This window comes from Rhinopithecus bieti, unplaced genomic scaffold (genome assembly GCF_001698545.2).
Source record: "Rhinopithecus bieti isolate Rb0 unplaced genomic scaffold, ASM169854v2 scaffold_30197, whole genome shotgun sequence".
In the NCBI taxonomy this organism is placed as follows: domain Eukaryota; kingdom Metazoa; phylum Chordata; class Mammalia; order Primates; family Cercopithecidae; genus Rhinopithecus; species Rhinopithecus bieti.
In genome coordinates, this window is record NW_016813024.1 from 53,475 (window position 1) to 59,945 (window position 6,471).

Genomic DNA, 6,471 nt, shown 5'->3' on the forward strand with positions numbered 1-6,471 from the left:
ATGACAAATACACATGATTCCATTCATATCATGTATCTAAAGTAATCTAATTCATGGGGACAAAAAGTAGAATGGCCGTTTCCAGGGATTGGGGTATAGGAGAATGAGGAGTTACTGTTTCATGGGTACAGTGTTTTAGGTTTGAAAGATGAAAAACTTCTGGAAATGGAAGGTGGTATTGGTTATACAACATTGTGAATATACTTAATGCAAAAGAACTGTATGCTGAAAATGATTAAGATAGTGTGTGATTAAGATGGTAAAGATGGTATATAATTCTGCTTAGGATGCCATAACAAAACGCAATAAACTGGGGGCTTAACAGAAATTTACTTACAGTTTAAGAGGATTAAAGTGTCAATAGCTTGTCACAAATTATGACTGGAAGTGAAACAATGTAACATGACATGATAATTTAACTCTTGTTTATATCAATTAGGCTATGGCAAAATTGGTGTTGGTTATATAGTTCATTCTTTCACTTAAGGTCACAATTTCAAGAACATGCAGACAATGTTAAAGTGATAATTTATTGTAGTTAGTATATAGGATACTATAGTATACTATATAATACAGCATATTATATGGTATATAATATATTGCAGCATTATGTTTTATAGTATATTATTGTAGTCTTAACAGTTGATTGTGTAATGTGTTTTAGCTGCCTGTCAGCTCAGAGAATAATTCCAACATATTTTAGGTACATTATATAATATTTTGATCAACGACAGACTGCAGGTGTGATGGTATAGCCTAAATGTGAAGTAGGCTGTATCATCTAGGTTTGTGTAAGTACACTCTATAATGACTGCACGGTGATAAAATTGCCTAACAATGCATTTCTCAGAATGTATCCCTGACATTATGTGATGCATGGCTATATATGTTTATATACACACACATAACCATATGCACATGCACTGTATACACACACACACATGCATACAAGATAATAGTGTATACTATATATTATATTGAGGTAGATAAATATTTTTGAATACAGATGCAAAAAAAGTCTCAAGAAAAGTACTAGAAAACGGAATCTACCAATATACAGAGAGACATATAATTCATTACTGAGAGAAATATAACCCAGAAAAGCAATCTTGTTTTGACATGTGAAAGTCAATTAATTTAACCTATCATTTTAATAGAAAAAAATTCAAAAACCACAAGATCAACACAATAGATGCACAAAAACCATGTGAAAATGTTCAACACTTGACAACAGAACAATACATAATGAGCAGAAAACTTTTTCAAGCTGCTTAAAGGCATTTATGAAAATATCACAGATAACATAATTAATGTTGACATTTAATATGATATGGATTCCGTGTTCCCACCCAAAGCTCACGTTGAAATGTAGTCCCCAGTGCTGGAGGTAGGGCCTTTGTGGGAAGTGATTGATCATGGGGGTGGTTTCTAATGGTTTAGCACCATCCCTCTAGTGCTTTTCTCATGTTGGAGTTCTCGTGAAATCTGGTTGTTTAAAAGTGTGTGGCCCCACTCCCTTCCTGTTTCTTCTACTCCAGCCATGTGAGAAGTGCTGGCAGCCCCTTTGCCTTTCAACATGATTGTAAGTTTCCTGAGGCTTCCCCAGAAGCTGAGCAGATGGCCAGCATCAAGCTTCCTGTACAGCCTACATAACCATGTGCCAATTAAACCTCTTTTCTTTATGAATTAGCCAGTCTCAGGCATTTCTTTGTAGCAGTGTGAGAATGAATTAATACAACAATGAATGTTTTCTTTCTCAGATTAGACACAACACATTGTTCTATCACAGATATCTGTTCATAATTCGAAGTGATATGTCCAAATAAAAGCCAGAAATAATGACAAAGAGTGAAGAGCAACAAATTTAAATAATAATTCACGAGACTATATTCTATAATACATTTTGTGTACTTACAGATTAACACCAACTCTTTATTAGCAAAGAAAATATACTTTTTTACATCAAAAAACAGTAGCACTTGGTATACAAATAAAAGATGAAAATATCTGAATCTTGCCATATTAGGCCAGTAAGAAAATTGCAATGTTTAACAAAAACTCAGTTTTCAATGGCCCATTAATAACAGAATAATTAAACAACCATAAAATTAAGCCTATATACATATTGGAAATACATTTCAATGTACACATAACATTAAACAAACTTGGATAAAAAATTACTTATTGGCTTAAAAACCCTGCTACCTATTAAAATTATGTATTATTCCTTAAAGAATACCTACAGAATTCTCACCTTCATAATTCTTTGCAGAAGAAGTGGAAATCCATAGTCCAGAGACCCTCTTTAAAAATGAGCCAGTGATAACCACAATCTGTTTATAACTCATATAAGATTTCACTCATTTTATAAATTTTTTCAAGAGTTATAATTAGGCGGCATCATGCTTTCCGTATTACTTAAATCTACAAGATTTTTCCAGCAAAAGTTTTCACATGACTTTTAAAGTAGTTATTAAAATTTGGAACTTTATGTATTTTTCAAACTACCAGAATTTCAATCCAGTATGTATTTTTATATTTATGAGGTCAGTCTATGGTATATGCCTTGTATCCTTGAATGAATATGTAAGAAATGAAGAGAGTCCTATATTTGGCACATTCATAAAGTTATTCTCCAGAACAGGTAATTTTATGCCACCAAATACAACTGGAAAAACTAAAGGCCTTACCACATTTTGTACATTTATAAAGCTTTCCTTCAGTATGAGTACTTTCAAATTTTCAAAAGCATGAAAACCCCAGAAGGCTTTATTACATTTCTTACAGTCTTTGGGTTTTCTCCTAGTTTGGTTCATTTCATGTCATAGAAAAAAACTGGGAAAATCAAATACTTTGCCACATTACTCACCTTCATAGACATCACCGTGGGGTTATTTTTTGACAAAGAATAGGTGTTTTTGATGTAAGGAAAGGAGAAAACAAGAAACTAACAAATTCAAATATATTAAAATTAGAGAATTAAAAGACAAAAAACTGACACACAAATCTGCAATACATACAATATTAAAATTAATGTGCAATGTAAAAATAAATGAATAAATAATTTACCATATATGAAAGAGGATTCATCTCCTTGGTAATAGAATACTCAAAATATAATATAGATAATATTTAACATTTATTACAAAGAGAAAGATCAGTCAATTAGAGAATTCTAAGTGTTGATGACCACACCTAACAAGTAATTATGCATGAATAAAGGAAGAGCCTGTGGATACCGTTTGTTGCTATTTATTGTGATTTGGAATTTACCACAATCTGCCATCTAGTAATTTTTCTATACTGTTCAGAAAATTGATTGCACATTTAGATTTGGAGACTGAAGAAAATGATAGGAATAGTATTTCTTTCCAAGAGCAAACAGTTAGCTTGAAAAAGCCCACTGATGTGGACAAGTGGATAACACATAGCCTTAGACACTAGTGTGTGTAAAACAAATTGAGGCAAGGAAACCACTGATAAACATTTTCATTTTAATTCCATTAATATAACATAAATAATATGTGTTTAAGGTGGTGAATTTGATGGTTGCCCTGATTTGATCATTACACAATGTATGCGTGTATGGAAATTTTACATTGTACACCATAAATACATACATTACTATTTGTCAATCAAAAATAAAATAAAACAAAAAAGACACCAAACAAGAATAAAAATAATAGAATTGTATACCAGGACAAAATAAATAAATTAGACCTGATTGAATGTTGGAACCTCCAGCTACCACCTTTTCTTCCCTCACCCTCTACATTTCACATACTTTGACTATCCTTAGGAAGTACAGTTGCCTTTCCTTGAAATCATTGGTAAAGATTAATGAGATGCTTGCTTGGCTGCTTAAGCATGTGTATTTTAACACCCAAAGAATAACGAAAACGCTGTTCAAAATTTATGGTATGGAGGAAAATAAATAACTTGAATTATTTTAATTAACTCAGTGTTGAAGCCCTATTTCTTCTGTCTCCCGTATGTGAGGTAAAAATTTTGAGGTATTTATTGGTATTAAAAGTATCATTTAAGGAGGAAGAAAATAGAGACCTCTGTGCACTTGAATGATAACTCACACATATTTCTGGCTTAGAATGTAAGGCGATGGAGGTGGAATAATGTCTTTATTTTAGGCAAGAGCCTCTGAGAAGAAATGCAATGGGTTAATAAGGCAAGAGAGCCTCAAGATGCTACTTTCTTCTCCCTTTCCTCAGAATGGGCTGTGACTCATCACTCAGGGCTTCTTCCATCACATGCCCCTCTCTTTGCAATTGATGTCACAAAGCTCTGCTGACAGTCTCTGTGACAGAGCTGTTTGGAACTCACCTTGTGTCCCCATCCTGAGCTGCTAGCTCCCATCTCCCCACCTGGGGAGCAGCTCCTATGGCCGATCCCCAAGTGCAGGGTGCTCTGGGCTTCTCTCTTCCCTGATAGCCCCAGACAGAGGAGACAGAGATCTTGGGGTAAGACTTGAGCTTCTTCCAGAGTGAGTCTGTCCCATAAGGGTTACACCTCAGCCTAGAAGACATGCCCAAAATGCCTGTCACCAAATGTTCAAAGACCCTGTGAGGTACATCCTCTAGACTGAGGTGAAGCCCTTTTAGCCCAGACTTTCTTCTTGAAGGTATTTACCATAGTTTATGATACATAATAGTGTTCAATAAGTAGCATGTTTTCTCTTTTCCTGCCAGGGAGTCACAAAAAAACAGCTACAGGGAGAAAGTGTAAAAGAGAGAGAGGAAAAAGTATATTACTGAAGTGAGGGTCAGGAGTGTTTATGCATGAGGCTGATTTGAGCGAAGATCTGAGAAAGAGATTATGAACTGTTCTGGATTAGTTACACCATTTCACTATGATAACGTCTTCTATAATCTCTACCAAAAATGACTGCTTTGCTTGAAAGCTTTTCCCCCAGAAGGTACTGCTATGTTACCTTTATCAGCTTAAAAAAATTAGGCCATACAATACAATATTAAATATTGTATGTATTATCAGTTTTAAAAAATTAGGCTAGGGATGGTGGCCCACACTTATAATCATTTTGGGAGGTGAAGGCAGGTGGATTGCTTGAGCTCAGGAATTCAAGACCAGCCTGGACAAGATAGCAATACCCCATCTCTACAAAAAACAAAACAAAAATTAGTGAGGTGTGGTGCCATGGCTCTGTAGTCCCAACTACTTAGGAGGCTGAGTAAGACCCTGTCTCAAAAAAAAAAAAAAAAAAAAAAAATTCTGGAGTTTCGTTTTGTGTCTTTGTGTTGTTTAAGCAACTGGTATTTTCAAGCTAAAATTAAAATATTATGGAAAACTATTAATGTATTCATAGGGAAAGAATAACGTCATATAATTTATTTGTTATAAGATGTAAATGTTATGTTCTAGAAACTTTTCTCTGATTTGTAAAAGTTTCCCTCTCAAGAAAGTTTTCTTTATGTCTTCTAATTTAAAGACACCCTGGATTAAAGTGTGATAGTTCTGTTGTTGGAGTGAGGATAATGTTGCATACAACCTGCCTTTTTTGGCATCATCTTACCCTACTTTGCAGAACAGAGATACCAAGGGTTGGCCTTATGAAGCTGGGGCTGTTTTGCATTGTGATTTCAGAGATGCTGAAAATACTGATTTTCTAATACCTAAAATTACACTAAAATTTAAAAGACTTGGGCTTTTTTAAGTCTTGAAAACCGTGAGTTTCTGTTAAAATCTAAGATGAAAATCAGCTTCCATCCAGAATCCTACCAGGGGTTGCTGCCAGCCAACTGAATGACTTGGATTACAAGTGTGAGCCACCATGCTCACCCATCCAGTATCAATTTTACTGCAATGTTATCGTCTGGTACTAGCATAAGTATAGATTCACGTAGGCCAACAGAATAGACTAGAAGGGCCACTGATAAACACATTAATTTATGGTAAATTGATTGTGTCAAATATGCCAAGAAATTGTAATAGGAAAATAAATGTCTTTTCAAAAAATTTTGCTGGGAAAATTAAATATACACTTTGCAAAAGGAACAAGTGGACCCCAACTCAAACCGCAGACCCCAAAATGTTCAAAAGGGTAATATATCAAAATGCAAGGGGTTAAACACAAAATTCTTTGGATAAATCTTATAATTAATATTTGTATTCTTGGGTTACATAAATATGTCTAAGATATTACACCAAAGGCACAATTTTATTAAAAAAATAAATTATACTTTATTGAATTGGAAACTTTTGCTTTTAGAACATCAAAAAGAATATGAAAAAATATGCTGCTTAATGGGAGAAAATATTTTAAATTGTATACATTATTTGGGTCTATTAGGGTTTATTAAGAACACTACATATATACATATATATTATATATATAAAATCTCGTTTATTTATGGAATCTTAAAAACCAAACTCAGAGAAGCTAGTATCTAGAATATATAAAAAACTCTTATCAGTCAATAATAAAACAACTATTGACCA